At 39.5% G+C, this 19,014-nt stretch overlaps 1 pseudogene; it reads left to right on the top strand.

Moving 5' to 3' along the window:
- Positions 1-459: 459 nt before the first annotated feature.
- Positions 460-1,392, top strand: LOC149233829 (10-deacetylbaccatin III 10-O-acetyltransferase-like; annotated as a pseudogene).
- Positions 1,393-19,014: the final 17,622 nt, after the last annotated feature.

Here is a 19,014-nt window from a genome sequence, read left to right as displayed (position 1 = left end):
GCTAGCTGCGGGGAAGTGCCAGGGAGTCTTCCAAATTTTCCGGCAGCTACACCGCCCAGTCTCCAGCACGCTTCACTGCTCCGAGCCTCCGACTTCCCCATGCTCCACCTCACATCCACCAATATGCATTCAATGTCACCACCGTGCAGAGGATTTCAAACAGTCTGGCGCGCAAATTTTTAAGATGAAATGAAATTGCAGGAGTTCAAACTCAGGAATCACGCGCAAATTTTTAAAATGAAATGAAAACCGCCGAGCTCCTGGTAATCACTATTTCGAAGGAAGCAACCACAAGATAGTTAAAATTGCAGCCGAGGTCCAGGTATTCCAGAATTCATCAGGCAATAATTTCATAAACGATGTGCTATGGTTGTCCTTTTTGTGAACCACTTTCAAAATCCTACTCGGCAGCGTGAGTGCAGCTCCTAAAATTTATGGGATACAAACTTCTCTTCTCACATCCATGGCTCTCATTGGGCTAAAGGTCACGCGTTTTCTTTGTGGAGGGTTCGTTCTCGGTCTTGTCCTATCGCACAGTATGGCTAATGGACTAGGGTTCTCACAATTTCTTAAAGCGCTAGCTGATTTTGCCATGGAAGCGCCCCTTCTATCTGTAACGCCCGAATGGAAGAGAGAAATTCTTAAACCACGAATCCCACCTACTGTCAGCTTTGATCACAAAGTACTTGCTTGGATTAGCCTAGGCAGAAGTAGCCTGATCGACGTAACTGCAACTGGAGGTCTGGTCACTGGTTCATTTCTGGTCACTGTCGAATCTCTAAATAAACTGAAGGAAAAAATTTTAGCAGGTGCAACAAAAGACGATGCACTATATGTATGTTGTTCAAGATTTGAAGCCTTGGCCGCATTCGTGTGGAAAGCAAGGGTGAAGGCCCTTAAGATTCTTTTTGATGATCAGGTACATCTTCTTTTTGCTGTAAACATGAGAAAGGTATACAAACCACCACTCCCGGATGGGTACTACGGTAATGACTGTTTTAGTGCATGCGTCGCTGTTTCTGCTAAAGTTGTATTGGAGGCTTCGCTTCGGGATTTAGTGAGAATGTTTAAGGAAGAAAAAGCGAGATTGATAGATTAGTATGTTAGGTCTACAATAGATTTTCTTGAACTGCATCACCCTAAGCCGCTAGTGGGGCCTCGTTCCGCAGCAGAATTGTATTTGCCTGACAGTTGCCGCCTGGGATGGTCAGCAGTGGATTTCGGTTGGGGACATGCAGGGAACGTAACTCCAATATGTTGTGTTGTCCGTTCGTGTTTTTCTGCATTTTCCTTTCACCTCTGAATATGAAAAAGAGCATGCGAATTATCACATGCTCACCTTCAGAAGCCAGGGAAGCCAAGGAAATATTCAAATCAGAAATGGGGAAATAGAGAAAGGGAGAGATAACTAGAGTTATGAGAGAAGAATAGAGATATAGTGAGAGAGTAATGGGAAGAGAGAGTGTGTGGGAGAGAGCAAATGTAACTCCAATATGTTGTGTTGTCTGTTCGTGGGAGAGAGCAAATGAGTGTTGCCCGTTCGTGGGAGAGAGCAAATGAGAGAAGTAGAGATAGATAACTAGAGTTATGAGAAGAATAGAGATATAGTGAGAGAGTAATGGGAAGAGAGAGTGTGTGGGAGAGAGCAAATGTAACTCCAATATGTTATGTTGTCTGTTAGTGGGAGAGAGCAAATGAATGTTATGTTGTCTGTTAGTGGGAGAGAGCAAATGAGTGTTGTCTGTTCGTGGGGGAGAGCAAGTGGGGGATAGCAAATGAGAGAAGTAGAGATTAAAAAAAAGATGAAGGTGGAAGATAGAGGGACAAAAAGAGGGGAGATGAGGGTGACAAATAGAGCTGGGAAGAGAGGGGGAGGGAGATACACATGGAACTAAGTGAAAATTAAAGGAAGAGAGAGGGATAAAGGGAGATGTATAGAGAAAAAGTTGGATAGAGAAAGAGGAGATAGGGAGGGAAGAGAGAGGAGAGAAGAAGAGAGAGAAAGGAGGCAGGGTGAGTGAGAGACAAAATTGAAAGAGTTGTTGTGTAGGAAGGATTGAGAGAGTGAGGGAGGGATAAAGAAAGAGAGGAATAAGGAGAGAGAGTGAGGTAGTAGTTAGGGAGAGAGGGGCAAAGGAAGAGAGAAAGGGAGACGGAGACATAGAGTGAGAGGAAGACTTGGGTGAGTGAGACAGGTAGATATGAGGGGGGAGAGAGAGGGGGTGTTATAGAGAGAAAAAAAAGAGAGGGAGGGACAAGGCGATAGACCTAGAGGATGAAAAGAGAGGGAGGAAGAAAGAGATAACATGGGGGAGAGAGCTCCCTTTCTCCCCCATCCACCCCTATTTTTCTTCCTCCTCTAGGTCTATCTCCTTGTCCTTCCTTTTCTCTCTCCCCTCATATATACTTGTCTCACTCACCCTCAGTCTTCGTCTCACTCTATGTCTCTCTCCCTTTCTCTCTCTATCTTATCTTCCTCCCTCCCTCCCTAGCTACTACCTCACTCTCTCTCCTTATTCCTCTCTTTCTTTATCCCTCCCTCATTCCCTCAATCCTTCCTTCACAGCAACTTCCTTTCAATTTTGTCTCACCCTGCCTCCTTTCTCTCCTCTCTCTTCCCTCCCTCTCCCTTATTCTCTTTCTCTCCTCTCTTCTCCTATGACTCTCTCTCATCTCTTCTGGACCTTTTCTCTATACATCTCCTTTCTTCCCTCTCTTCCTTTTCTCTATACATCTCCTTTCTTCCCTCTCTCTTCCTTTCATTTCCACTAGTTCCATATGTATATCCGTCCCTCTCTTTCTTCCCCACTCTGTGTATCTCTCACGAGACCGAAAATGAACCCTCCACAAAGAAAACGCGTGACCTTTAGCCCAAGGAGCGCCATGGATGTGCGAACAGAAGTTTGTATCCCATAAATTTTAGGAGCTGAACTCACGCTACCGAGTAGGATTTTGAAGGTGGTTCACAAACAGCACAGCAGTAGCATGACATTTCTGAACTTTGCCTGATGAATTTGGAATACCTGGACCTCGGCTGCAATTTTAACTATTTTGTGGCTGCTCCCATCGAAATAGTGATTACCAGGAGCTACGCGTTTTTCATTTCATTTTAAAGGATTGCGCGCGACTGCTGAGTTTGAACTCCTCCATTTTCATTTCCTCTTGAAAATTTGTGCGCCCAACTGAGTTTGAAATCCTCTGCACGGAGGTGACATTGAACGCATATTGACTGAGTTTTAAATCCTCTGCACGGAGGTGACATTGAATGCATATTGGTGGATGTGAGGTGGAGCATGGGAAGTCGGAGGCTCTGAGCAGTGAAGCCTGCTGGAGCCTGAGCGGTATAGCTAATGGAAATTCGGAAGATTCCATGTATGAGCATACATATCCTTTTAACATGCACTTTCGCATTACTGTTATGGCCTTACAAATATTGCTAGCCATCGCGAATTATTCTTTTCCACCTATATCATAATCTGAATGGCGTTAACATGTGATTGGAGGGAAATGACTGCACATCATGATTGAATGGAATAACTACCGCCAAAGGACTGCCAGTGTAGCATACCTCTCATATCAGCAGGAATAAACAATTACGAGGAACTAATGAATAATACATGACGACAATTATGCAACTTGCAAAGGAACTAATGAATAATACAGGATGACAATTATGCAATTTGCAAGACAATTAAATTTCTAATTAGCTGTAGTCTAAGGAAGTGATAATTTTGCTAATTTTGTTTGGAAAATAATGGAAATTTCGGAACCAAAATTTGATGGAAATTTTTAAGTGCCTAAAGATTGTTGTTGATGATACTAAATTTATTTCCCACCTTATAAAACCAATTAATGGTACTAAATTTATTTCCAACACTACAAACAAAACAATTCAAAAACTCACAGAATTAAATTTCTTGAAAGAAATTTTTGCCAAAATTCTGACAAAAATTAGGTGAAATTGTAGTCTGGTTAGACAACGCCTTCGAATTATGCCACATGCAAAAGCAGTAACTTGCTATTCCCTATGAACGAAGCTGACTGCAGCTCACATAAAACTGGTTAATATTCAGAAGTATTATGGTGATGAGTTTCAGTGTAGCAGAATATCAGATAGAGCAAATTAACGAAAAGAAAGATGGAAGGAAACCTATTTCCGCAGGACACAATTACCACAGAAATGGTCTTGAGTGATCCTAAAGTTGCAGACATATTCTACAGAGCAGGATGGCTACAATTATTTTAGAGAATTGAGAGCATAAACCTGTGGATGGCTGAATTATTCGCGTTGAATTTCGACTTCCATACCAATGTTGCTTGAGTTGAGGACATTGAACTTCTAGTAGCAGAGGAAAATATTTCCCAGACAGTTGGTTAGTTCCTGAAGAAAGAAGATGGTTATAAGAAAGAGTAGAATCTGCAATTGCACGCGGAGTATTTTTAGTTGAAGGAGAAACAGTTGAGGATACTGGGCAAGGAGTAAAGAGGTAGTCTTTACCAACTCCATGGATAGACGTTTTAGAGCATATTATTAGATATTCTACTTGTGAGGGATGTTCATCCCTCTACATGACCTACCAAGTTTGCTTTCTAGCACATTTGCAGAGGAACATGAAAATTAATGTTTCTTGTTTTCTACTAAGATCCATACAGGCCATGGTGGGACAATACCAGAGAGGAAAAGAGATCAATTAGCCCACCATGGGTTAATCTATTTACTGGTAAGAGTTGCATTTGTCATCCAATGGAAAATTGGGGAAAATTTGTGGAGCAGTTAGTCGACCCAGTGTTTGAAGAGGACCCTAAGCACAGACATTTCAATAGGAACAAGAAGAAACCAGTGAACCACTACGCAGAAGAGTAAAAAGAAATTGTGATATTACAGATACTCCAAGCAACAGCAGGGCACAGTCTGAAGTTAGACCATCTACAACACCGATGCAACATGATGAGCTAGAAGACAAAGAGGAGTTCATGATTTCAACTACAGTTGGAAAGCAACCCACGTCCTCTCAGGTAATTTTAGTATCACAATCAGTTTCTTTCAATTTAATGAAGGAACTAAACAAATTAAGGGAGCAAGTTAACGGACTCAATATTGAAAGAGACATGGAAAAATTTCTGTCTTTTAAACCTGAGGAATATATACCTGTAAAGACAATACAGAAGAAAATTAATTTGGAAAAACAGAGAAAGTGTTTGAATTCTGCAGCAGCTAGGCTGAAACCATTTAGTGGCTGAGAGAAATCAACAGGGAGCTACACAAACAATTTGTGGCAATGAAATAGAATTATGAAGAAGCAAAGGAGAAATTCAAAGAAATCAAAGAATTAAAGAAGAAAGTTAATTCTAAGTTAATTATGTGTTGACTGCTTGTTAGCTCTGCTACATGTTGCGGATCTTCAGAGGACGGAAGTGGGCTTGGTCCTTGTTCTGGCCCAAAGGAAGCTCATACCGATCACTTTCACCTTTCCCTCCACCTCTTCCATCCTCCTTCCACCTCCATTTCCCGGGACTTGCTATCAGAAATCATATAAGAACCTTCATCCTCGAGCCCCAAGCGCTAAAGTTAAAACCACATATAACCCGCGCTCATACGACCTTCTGCCGCAATCGCAATCGCAATCGCAACTGCAGCTTTCAGGGGGTCCTTCATAAGCCATGTCTATAACATCGCCGATGGCCGATTGCCGATTGCCCCTATCGGATGCGATATTGCGGTTAAATCATGTTACAATGGTATAGTCGGGTCTGGGCTCCATATCGCTATCGGCAAATCGCATCCATGTATAAAAGTTCCCCCCTTGACTTCCTCCGATTTGATATCGCGATTGATTTTCCTCTGTCCATTCATTCGATCCGACGGCATTCGCTCCTCCCGCTCTCGCAAGTCGCCCGCGCGTTAACTCGCGATCACAACGGTTTTGCTCGCGTCACATCCGCCATGCGTCGCCCGAAAACTCGCATCGCTCGCCCTTGTATGATTACCGCTCACTCACCAAAAGCGATGCGATACATACTGCTTACCGCCCATTTTACCGTCCCCGCTCGTTATCTCCCGTGCTACTCTTCCGCCTAACAGCCGTCGGATCTGTCCGCTCGCGATCCGATGGCTCATGTTTGCCTGTTCCCGCTTCCCCCTGTTTCCTCCCGCTGAGGCATATCTGTTGTCCATCTGTTTCATCCGACAGCCAATCCTGCTCTTCTAACCAGATCTTCCACCCGTTGTGCAGTATGCCACCTTTGATTGTTCTATACTCCTGAAGGACGAAGGCGTTCATCTACCAGTGCCCGGAGTATTTCATCTTCAACCGCTGCATTCAAGAAACAGTATGGCCGAAGGGAAGAGGACGTGCCTCGAGCAGATCAACGCATTTATCAGTTATGGAATTTCATCCATCTTACACTCCACCTGCTCGAGAAGTACAGCAGAGCATCCAAGAAGATCAATTTTGTTCATTAAAGCGGCAGACTACACCAAAGACTCCATCAGAGAGTTAAGGTGGTTGGTGGTCAATTATGACCCCTCCACACATAGCACAACGGCATATCTTTGTAATCAAACTCTATATATACCCAGAAAACAGATGTAATCAGGATTGATGGTTGTTGTTTTGATGTAAGGTTCAACTTCTGGAGACTGTAACTACTTTGATACTTGCAGCGTCTGGTCTTCATTTTCAGCTAATACAAGCTTCTTTTGCTATTAATTGTTCACTTTCCATTTCTACTCTGTGCTAGGCTGTGCTTGTTATGCATTTATTCATGTGCTCTTGATATTTAGCATTAGAGGGGCTATCATCCCACCTCCGTGTTGAAGTCTAGTATGTATCATTGAATGTGTTATGCAGGTTTCTGTTTACTTAGTGCCAGAGAGTTGCCATCCTGTCTGTGCATTAGGAAATAGATTTGCAGACCTCTTTATTGGTTGCAACCGGCCATCACAGGGTCCTGTGCATCCGCTGGTGTGGTCAGTATTCTCCATGTTCACCCAATCCTCAAACTGTGAGTAATTGGTGGCCTAAAGCCTTGTAGTCTGGGGGTGTTCACCCATGTCTGGAGTTAAGCATAGTAGAAGTGGTTATCTGGTTTGAACAAGCATCATTCCTTCCATTCATCCATTTCCAATATTTTGTTGAGTTTGTAATGTTCCCGAGCATCTCTGAGATACAACCTAGGAGAATTTCTTGGGGTGATAACATTAATTGGCGTCATTGTCGGGGAGAGGAGATTGAAGCTCAGCTTCCCTGGGAGATGACACAGTTCCAGATTTTGATGATAAACAAAGTCTAGGCACATTTCTGGTTGTAATCTTCTATCTGGCAACTCCACTAAAGGAAGACCAACCTTTGGCGACTCCACATTGTAGTCCTGGCTCAGTTCGTGAGACACACTCAAAGAAATCCTCAGAAATCACCAGCTGTTCCAGTGCCTGACCCTGAGAAGATTGTTAACCCAAAAAAAAACATCACAGAAAGGAGCATCAGGATCAGGTAAGCCCAAGAAATCTTATTTTTCTCTGCATGATAAGTTTTTAGTTGAAGATACACAATTTGAAAATATAAAGCCTAGTATTGCTAGTGAGAAAATTCCTTCAGAGATTTATAAAGCTCCTTGCTCATTTAGTTCCCCTTTGGATCTTAGTCCAAAGAAAGCGTCCCATACAGTCCATAACATGCCCTTGTCTTTGTCATCCATTTCATTGTTTCATACTATTCAATCTGCCAGTATCCTTCCACATACCCCAGTCATGGCAAGCCAGCAAGCACCTACGAAGATAGAAAGAATTGTAGCTGCCAGGTATGGACCTCTGGTCTTGCCTGTTCCTTTGAACGCTATGCCTACAGGAGAATATCAAAAATATATGCCCAAGTTCACTGGCACAGAGGGAGTAACAGCTAAAGAACACCTTGAGGCTTTTTATAGTTATGTTGATAACTTAGATATAAGTGAAAATGATGTGTGGATGAGAGTTTTTGTACAGAGCCTTGATGGAGAGGCTAGAAAGTGGTTCAGAGAATTGCCCCCTAGATCTATTGCTGATATTGAAGCCTTAGATGAAGCATTCTTGAAGCACTGGGGAGATAAAAAAGACTTGCTGTATTACCATACTGAGTTTGGTAACCTAAAGAGGGAAAATGGGGAATCATTGCCTGATTTTAATAAAAGATTCAATCGTATGTATAGTAAGATACCAGTTGAAGTAAAGCCTACCCCCACCTCTGCCAAACTTGCCTATGCCAGTGCCTTTGACTCTGATTTATGTTTGCTGCTGAGAGAAAGAAGATGTGCTACTCTAGCTGAAATGCAGGATGCAGCACTAGAGGTAGAATCTAACATTACGGCTGCAGAAAAACTCAGAAGTCATGCTGATAGAAGGAGGCAGAGAGGTGAGGCTTCTTCTTCCTCTGCCTCACCTTCCGATCCCAAATTTGATAAAATGACTAGAATGATAGAGTCATTGGCTGCTGAAATATCTAAGCTGAAGGTGGAGCAGAACTCTGGGAAGGCAAGGCTCCCAAATACATTTGCTCCAAGAAATCCCAATCCATTCAGAAGAGCAAATGAGCAAATGCAAATCATTCAGAGGGGTAAAGAAGTTAACGAAGATCAAAGAGTTAAAGCTCCTTTCCAAAATGTAGTCATGGAGGAGGAACAGATTGAAGATGAGGATGAAATTCATTGTATGGAAGATAAAGGCAGTGCTCCATTTTTTACCTTCACTGCGTATGAGGAATCTTTGCTACAGGAACAAGACAGTCAAAGGTGGGACAGAGAGGTTGTTCTACAAACTGAGGAGCAGCGAAGATATAATCTGAGGTCACAAGCAAACAATGCCAAGGAGAATCCTGCCCAAAGAGCTGTTGTCCAAACTGAGTTACAGAACAGCAAACAGAGAAGACCAGTAGTTGATCTAGTCATCCTCAAAGCACCAGTTCAAGAGGTAAGAGGTTCTGACAAGTTACCTCCCTCTTTCAGCTTTGAATCAGAAGTTCAGAAGTTAAAAATATCTGTGCCTCTGGTAGAGTTGGTAAAGAGTGAAGTGTTTAGAAAACCTATCCTCGAGGCTCTTGAGCTGAAAGCCATACAAACCTCCACTGACTCTGTCAATTTGCAAGATGATAGGCCTGCAGTTGTGCTTAGCCCAATGACCGAGCCTACTGATGATAATTCTCCATCATTTTATGTCTCCTTGACCATCCATGACAAAATCCTCCACAACTGCCTGCTAGACACCGGGGCCAGCCACAATCTGATGCCTAAAGCTGTCATGGAAGAGTTAGGCCTTGACATCACCAGACCATATCATGATTTATTCTCATTTGATTCAAGAAAGGTGAAATGTCTGGGGTTGATTAAAGATTTAGCTATTACCCTAACTCAGCTGCCCATGAAAAGTATGATGATGGATATTGTGGTAGCAGATGTCCCTCCCAAATTTGGCATGTTGTTGTCCAGAGGATGGATTAAGAGACTAGGTGGGACATTACAGAATGATTTATCTTATGCCACTGTCCCCATTTTTGGAGGAGAAAGCAGGAGATTATACAGAGAAGCACAGTTGGCATGTATCATCAGTGATGAGAAAAACCCTTCTAATCATCCTATTTATGCTGCGGAAACTAATTTTGGAGCATGTATCCTCCAAATTGAAGAATCTCAGAAGGCCTCGTTGCAGCTCAAGTCCTTGCCTGATAACGTCCACCATTGGAAATTTTTTGAGGATGATGATGAAGTGAACAGATTCTTGCCAGTCATTGATGAATTTTCTGACATGCAAATTGACCCAGAGAATGAAGCCTTGCAAGAAAGCCCCCAATTCCAGCTTAGAAATAAGATTGGCAAAGATAGTATTGTCCAGCTTCCCAGCAATCATATTCCTAAGGGTCTAATTCTTCTAGAAACACTGTTTGACCAGAATGACGTGCCTTATAAAGCTGCCCAAAATGAAGATCAGTCTGCAGTCTATAAGCATAACATAGGGAGTCCAGGCCAGCCAAAATATGTAAATCTGTCCACTCATCTGTTTGCTGACCAAAATTCAAAATACTGCAATTTAATGAGGCAGTTTGATGATGTCTTTGCATGGGAATATAGTGACCTGAAAACGTATGATAAGAAAATCATCTCGCATAAGATTCCTTTAGAGAAAGACACCATACCTTTCAAGCAGAAGCTGAAACCAATAAACCCTTTGCTCCTTCCTCTGATTGAAATAGAACATAATGAGGAAGAAGACATGACAAAAGGGATCACTGACTTAGTGGAGGTTCATCAGATCAGAAAACAGTGGATTGAAAGGTCTACAACACATCAGAAGAAGATCAAGGAAGTTTTTGACAGAAGGACAAAAACAAATAATTTTCAGGTTGGAGACTTGATTCTGAAGTGGGATGCACTAAAAGAAAAGAAAGGAATTCATGGGAAGTTTGACACTTTCTGAACAGGGCCTTTTATCATTTCTCAGATTCAAGGGAACAATACCTTCATGCTGAAAAGCATGGGAGGAGAAGCAGTTTTTGATGGCCTAGTTAATGGGCGTTTTCTGAAAATTTATGTGGTTTAAGGTCTTTTGGCCTTAAAGTTGTAAATATTTTGTTTTATCAGTTTAGTGTAAGCAAAGTAGACTCCATGCCCAATGGAACACTAGAAAATTTTGCTAATTTGTTTTTCACAGGAAAGGCATTGATCTGCAAGTTCTTGAGACCTCACAGGGAGGATCTCATCCCCAGAAGGAGCCAGTGTTAGCTCTGCTACATGTTGCGGATCTTCAGAGGACAGAAGTGGGCTTGGTCCTTGTTTTGGCCCAAAGGAAGCTCATACCGATCACTTTCACCTTCCCCTCCACCTCTTCCATCCTCCTTCCACCTTCATTTCCCAGGACTTGCTATCAGAAATCATATAAGAACCTTCATCCTCGAGCCCCAAGCGCTAAAGTTAAAACCACATATAACCTGCGCTCATACGACCTTTCGCCACAATCACAATCGCAACCGCAGCTTTCAGGGGGTCCTTCATAAGCCATGTCTATAACATCGCCGATGGTCGATTGCCGATTGCCCCTATCGGATGCGATATTGCGGTTAAATAATGTTACAATGGTATAGTCGGGTCCGGGCTCTTCCACCCGACGGCCGTCGGATCTGTCCGCCTGCGATCCAACGGCTCATGTTTGCTTGTTCCCGCTTCCACCTGTTTCCTCCCGCTGAGCCATATCTGTTGTCCATCTGTTTCATCCGACAGCCAATCGTGCTCTTCTAACCAGATCTTCCACCCGCCGTGCAGTATGCCACCTTTGATTGTTCTACACTCCTGAAGGACGAAGACGTTCATCTACCAGTGCCCGGAGTATTTCATCTTCAACTGCTATATTCAAGAAACAGTATGGCCGAAGGGAAGAGGACGTGCCTCGAGCAGATCAGTGCATTTATTAGTTATGGAATTTCATCCATCTGACACTCCACCTGCTCGAGAAGTACAACAGAGCATCCAAGAAGATCAATTTTGTTCATTAAAGCGGCAGACTGCACCAGAGACTCCATCAGAGAGTTAAGGTGGTTGGTGGTCAATTATGACCCCTCCATGCATAGCACAACAGCATATCTTTGTAATCAAACTCTATATATACCCAGAAAACAGATGTAATCAGGGTTGATGGTTGTTGTTTTGATGTAAGGTTCAATTTCTGGAGACTGTAACTACTTTGATACTTGCAGCGTCTGGTCTTCATTTTCAGCGAATACAAGCTTTTTTGTTGTTAATTGCTCACTTTCCATTTTTACTCTGTGCTAGGCTGTGCCTGTTATGCATTTATTCATGTGCTCTTGATATTTAGCATTAGAGGGGCTGTCATCCCACCTCTGTGTTGAAGTCTAGTATGTATCATTGAATGTGTTATGCAGGTTTCTGTTTACTTAGTGCCAAAGAGCTGTCATCCTATCTGTGCATTAGGAAATAGATTTGCAAACCTCTTTACTAGTTGCAGCCGGCCATAACAAGGTCCTGTGCATCTATTGGTGTGGTCAGTATTCTCCATGTTCACCTAATCCTCAAACTGTGAGTAATTGGTGGTCTAAAGTCTTGTAGTCTGGGGGTGTTCACTCATGTCTGGAGTTAAGCATAGTAGAAGTGGTTATCTGGCTTGAACAAGCATCATTCATTCCATTCATGCATTTCCAACATTTTGTTGAGTTTGTAATGTTCCCGAGCATCTCCGAGATACAACCTAGGAGAGTTTCTTGGGGTGATAACACTGTCCTCTCCAGTTTACACTCCGTATTTAAAAGAACAATGACTAAGATTTCATATTGAAAGATTAACCTCCAATTAGACTTTGGATCAGCTGCCTACTGATAAGAATTTCTGCCTACTGATAAGAATTTATGTTCATTATATTTTTCAGTATTCCAGAGAGGAGGAATTTACTATGAATTATTTTTACACAACTATTTAGTGCAAGTTTCATGTGGAACCCCAATCACTATATTGGAGACATAAATTTAAGGGCTTTCTAATCAATAAGGGAAAATGAATTGAAATGATGTCATGAAATGGAGTTATATATGCCTGAAGAACTCATTACACCATCGAAAACCAGAAGTAGACTCCATTCTTAAGGCTTTTAGGACCCACTAGAAGAAGACGTCTAATTTTCAAATCAGAGGAACAATGAGGAAAGTTCAAATTGAATTTGTACAAGATTTCATCAGCTTCCACAAATCAGAACTAACAGTGTCGACGGCCTACCAACAGCATTGGAAAAAATTAAATGATACTTTAAAAGCGGGAGGACCACATTAATTGCCCAATCTTTATGCAGCACTGTACCAGAGTAAATTGTATGTCCACACAGTGAGGACTGTGGGACTTGAATATATTGGATTACGGCTCAACATCTACTCCTTTTGTACCCAATTCCAGATTACAGGGGAGATCTAGTTATGGAGAAAGAATAGAAAAAAAAAGAGATGGAAAATAATTGAAATGTTAGTTGGGTTTCCCGCAAAGCAATCAACTACTTGGTTCCTTACAACTATAGAACATTCTGTGCAAATCAGCATCCACAGATCATCTCTTCAAACTCGAAATGATTGCACAAGGGACATGCAAAAAAATAGGTTGGGGGTAACTATGAGGTCTATATTTAACCTCTTGAATTGCACATTATGCCATTCTATATGATTGCACAAGGTACATCTAACAAAATAAGTTGGCAGTAATTATGAGCTCAATAATTAACCTCTTTAATTGCACATTATCACATTCTATTTAACCCATATTATAGCGTTTTCCTTGTAAGATTTCCTTATTTCACCTTTTTCACCCAAAATAAATCCTACATCACTCAGGGTTGGATTTTGTGTAAAAAAATGGTTTTTGATACTCATGGTTGGATTTAGTGTAAAAAGAATAAGTTTTAATAAGAAATTAATGAGACTACATAGCTGTATGTTGGAATGGCGTATGCATTGGAAGATCTTAATGGGACACCCATTTACTTTGTTGATTAGAAGAAGCGTTGCAGAATTTCTCATCACCAACGGGAACTACATGATTTCTCATCAACAATAATCAATAATCGTTGTAGAATTTTTTCTGCACTGAATTGCTAAGTAAGAATTACATTTGCTATTGTTTCTTTTTGCAGCCTCCTGGGCTATACTAGTGGTTATTACCTACCAAAATTTATGCAAGTTCTTGTATCTGAGCAAGCAATTAATTTATCCATGTACATTTCTTACTTCCTGTGAAAGCCAAACTATAAGATTTGATTTGTTTATTGACCATTAATAATTTAACATTGATATATGTAAGAGATCATTTTTTATGCTATTTTTCCCAAAACATAATTTCCAATTTCAGTGACAGAAACAAAGCTACCCTATAACACTTGTTTAATTCTTGTATTAACTATTTTGTGGCATCATCCCTATAAAAATATTCTTATCTCACTATGAACTACTTAAACCAATAGACTAAAATATAGGGCATGAATCTACGGCTAATGCAACAGTTATGTACTTTGCTCTTTTTTTAACTAAAAAGTTGTTACTTTTCCTCCATATAAGGAAATAACAACTAAAAAAGTAGTTAGCAATTGTACAATAGTTAGGAATTGGTATATAAAAATCAAGAGAAAGAACATGAAGGGTTCAATTGTTTTTTCTATTACTCTTCTGAGAAACACAAAGCACCGAGTACCTCATTTTTTATTTCGATTACTAAGCGAGCATCTGTGTTGTCGCTCAATGAACTGCAAAGAAAGCATCACTCTATATTCATCATTCCCAAAAGTCATGAAACAAGCATCACTCGATATTCACCAGGATCTTTATTCTCTTTGCTTGCACTTCCAAGTCATGCATTTCGATTCTTGATAGTGCATTTCGATGACTTTCTACAAGTTTACTTTTCCATGTGATATAGATTTCCACCTATACCATTTATGACATATTTCATCTCAATTATGTAATTTAGTTGAGTTGTTCAAGTTACACTTGAATTAGTTATACAAAAAATGAATGAAATTAGTGTAGTTAGTTTTAGTTTTTAACTAACTTGATATCGAGATTTGGGATTCGAGTAGGATACGGGGATTCCAGTGTCGAACATATTGGTCGATTCGTTATATATTATTTTATTATATATATATATACATTAGATATTTCTCACACAAATTTTCATTAAGATACAAATTCATTGATTTTAAACATATATATATATATATATTAAAAATTAGATATTTCTTACACAAATTCTCATTAATAATACAAATTCATCTATTTTAGAAACTGGAGAACCCACAGAAAAAACCATTTTTGGTCAATGTTTCTAACCCCAACATGGATCCATCATTAGGACATTCCTGAATGATGATCCTTGAATGAGGGTATTAAATAGTTTTTAATAGTTTGAAGTGAGAAAATTTAAATGGATGTCGATTGTTTTAATCATTTTTATTTATTAATATCCTTAATTTTTTAAATAATTTTAAGTATTTTCAAAAGATTATTTATTAATAAATAAATACTTTGATTATTTAACCTTTAATTATTTAATTATTTAATCTTTACTACTAAATGTTTTAAATTTATTATTAAGAGTGTAATACAGTTAATAGATTTAATAGAAATAACAATTAATCAAAATTACTATAATAAATATTTTTATTTACATTAAATATTAGTATTAATATTTAATAATAATATGTGAATATATAAATATTTAAATTATTATTACTAAAAGTAATATTAGTGTATTAATATTAAATATTTAATATTAAAAACTAAAAATATATTAATAATAATAATAATATTAAACTTAATAATAATATTAATGTAAATGTATTAATAACAATTAATAATCAATAACTAATAATTAATGATAATATTAATGCTAATGTATTAATAATAATTAATAATTAATAGCTAATAATTAATAATAATATTAATGTTAATGTATTAATAATACTTAATAATTAATATCTAATCATTAATAATAATATTAATGTTAATGTTAATGTATTAATACTAATTAATAATTAATTACTTATAATTAATATTAATATTAATGTTAATATGCATAGTACATACAAAATTCAAATACATGTCACATAAAACATAAATCATAAATCAATGAATCATAAATTCTAAATTCATAAATGATAAATCATAATACATATTCAATTCATCAATGATCCAATAGGAGAAAGACAACATAGTAAGATAAAGACACTGATAGTGGTAGTTTTCTCATTAAATCATCAAATCAAAATGTGTTACATAGGTAGTGCAATGCCAATGGCAAATAGAAATTGAAAATAAAAACAACTAGGCAGTAAATAGCCCATGACTCATGAGTCATCAATCCTCATAGTCATCATCAAAATCAGTATCAATGTCCTCATCATCATGGTCACCACTGCTCTCCTCTGCATCGTCTTCCTCCCTTGTATCCATAGTCACCTCTGCATCTATTGGTGTGGAGGATGACCCCTCTACAATATCACCGTCATCAAATCTAACAGGCTCTAGCACTGGATTGAGATCCATGTTGGCCAATGCCAACTCAACACTATTGTCCAAACCCATATCATCAGGAAAGACATCCCACATCTTTGTCTTTCCCTTCAACCACTCTTCCCTCTGCCTGTAAATAAGACGAAGGTTGGTTTGCACATACACCATTGTCTCTGCCCTGGATTGCTCAAGCCTGCTCTTCTTCACACTATACAAATTCCCATATGTGCTCTAATTCCTCTTGCAACAAGAGGATGAAGTCACCTAAGAGAGGAGCCTCATGGCTAATTGCTGAAGAGGAGGGCTTGTTGCCCCATGATTTTCCCACCAAGAATAGGACTTCTTAGCCCCCCCGTCTCTAATCACATCATATCCTGCAAATCGACCAGTGCCAGTGGAAAACTATGCAAATGCATCCTCCACCTCATCAAGCAATGCTCTATCCTGAAAAACCCGCTTGAATGCATCTTTCCTCCCCTGTGAGATTTCACCATCCATGTGAGGAGGGAATCTGCGGGAAGGTCCACCATTCAGCCACTCATGGTTGTAGTATTTTGGGTTCAATGAGTGAGCCAAACAATGTAAAAGTGTGCAATTCTTGTCCCATCTACTAACAATAATATCTTGTATAGTACCACAGAAGGCCTTGAGTGATGTCTCATACTCAGGGCACTCACTTTGTAGAATAGTGCTCCTCACAGACTCAATCATGGAATCCCATCCCTCATAAACCTTTCCTATGATGGGTTTGTCTGTATTTGCAAATCGAAGCAAAGAAATGATAGGATCCATGATCTGAATAATTAGATCTACCCTCTCCCACCAAGCATCATCTAGCACTATGTCCTTCACTCTTTTAGAGGCTACTTGATCTGTCTTTCTCCAAAAAGACCAAAACTCATAAATAACCATGGCCCCAAGAGTGGTCTTGACCTCCCTCAACCTCTTCAACATGATGAATAAAAAGGCAAACTGTGTATCAGCAATCTTCAACAATGATAGATCTTGTTGTACTCCTTGTATATAGTGAGGGCATTTGTATGATTTTGCACAAAGTTACGGATATGTCGTGCATCCTCAGTAATGTTACCAATCCAAAGCACATCAGAAGCAATGGATTTCAGTGCTAAGTTCAATAAATGGACAATGCAAGGTGTCCAAAACACTTGTGGATATTTATCTTCCACAATCATGCCAGCAGCCTTGCAAACAGGTGCATTATCTGTAATGATTTGCACACAAGAATCAACACCTACATCTTCAATAACTTTAATAAACAACTCACCCATAAATTTTGCATCCTTGTATTCTCCAAGTGTATCCACTACTTTCAAGAAAACTAGGCCATTCAAGGAAGACACCATGAAGTTGATGAGTGGGTATCATGCTAGATCTGTCCATCCATCATAAACAATGCTAACACCAGATGTTGGCCATTATGCTTTAATAGGCTCAAGCATTTTTTTCACCTCTTTTTTTGCCTTCGTCAACAATGTGGTTCTAAGCTTCTCCGAACCAAGAGGCACATACCATGATGGAGACCCGTGAGTTAGAGCTCAGCACATCTCAATAAATAAAGGTGAGCATGCAACATTAAAGGATATGAAGTTTTGATAGAAAAAGAAGGCAATGGTGAGATCAAGCTCTTCCCGTTTCTCTTTTTGAAAAATCTTGTCCATTGGACCAAGTGAAATTGCATTTCTTTTTGCTACTTGTTCCCTAATAGAACTCTCAAACGGAAATTTGGTGGTGTCTTTCATCAAAAATGGAAGGGGGTCATCATTCTCAGTTTTTCTTGATTTTGCAGCGACATTTACCATACCAACAGTGAACTCTTTTTCCATTTCTTTCGTCTTCTGTAAAGGAACAGTTGTACAAGCTCCAACTCCACAACCTGGTAAAGCCAACAAATGGCTTTTCACACGAAAATATGTGCTTGTGAAAGTATTGTGGCAAAAGTTGCATCTCCAATGCACATTGCCTCCTCCCTTCCCCTTGCTGCTTGGCCCATCCTCTCTTGTGACATATTTCCACAAGGGATATTTCTCAATGTTACCTTTAGGAGGAAGTCTTCCCTCAACATTACTTGCAGCAGACTCTGATGATATTGGGGGAGGAGGGGCATCTCCAATGGGGACATTCTTCCCCTTCCTTTGCCCCCTACCTGCTGCCCTTGATTGAGCCATGAATACTGTAAAAAAATAAACAAAACATGCACAAATTTGTAAAAGAAATGCATCTACAAACTGTTGTAATACAAATGCAAAAAAATAGAGATGAAATGCACTTACCTGGTGCTTGAATCTCCTTGAAAGCGCTCCAAACCCTTGGCTCCTTGCTCCAAACTTCTAACAACAAACCCACAACTCACTATTTGCAAAAGGAATGAGAGAAAATGGTAAAGAAAAATAGGAATGCTCTAATTTAAAAGGCTCGCAAGTTCCTTTTCGCCGGATTCAAATCCGGTTTTCGGGACACGATGTGTCCTAACAGGACACGACCCGCATTCGAGCGTGTCCAGTTAGGACACATTGTGTCCCGAAAATAGGATTCGAATTAGGTCAAATCATGTCCGATTCGTAGGATTCATACACTTGAGGAAAAAACAAGGAACCCAGTTTCATAGGTTTTTAAGTGTTGTAACTAGTTTTCTTTTTTAGTGTTATAGTTATAATTTGAATTTCTGCAATATTTATTAGTTTTATTGTTGTGATTGTAGTTTAATTTCTGCAATAGTCGTTGTAACCTATTTTTTGTAACAGTATTCATTATAGTGGCTAAATTTTCACAAGTGGTGAATTGTTATTTTGAATTGTTGTAATAAATTTATGTAGCAATAGGTGGTGTGGTTTGAATTGTATAATCTAGTTTTTGCATTATTCAAGAATTGTTACAAGGGACTTTCAAGTAGAAGATTAAATGCTTATTCGTTAGCTAGAGTAAAAGTGTAATATGCCTTTTCCCGTTGTTGTTGAGTTGTGCGCGTTCTGGCCCT

The sequence above is a fragment of the Pinus tabuliformis genome, chromosome J (genome assembly GCF_031772625.1).
Source record: "Pinus tabuliformis cultivar Carrire ecotype Pingquan chromosome J, CPIR1, whole genome shotgun sequence".
Taxonomy (NCBI): domain Eukaryota; kingdom Viridiplantae; phylum Streptophyta; class Pinopsida; order Pinales; family Pinaceae; genus Pinus; species Pinus tabuliformis.
Note: the sequence above shows the minus strand (reverse complement) of the source record. Positions and strands in the feature narration are given on the sequence as shown.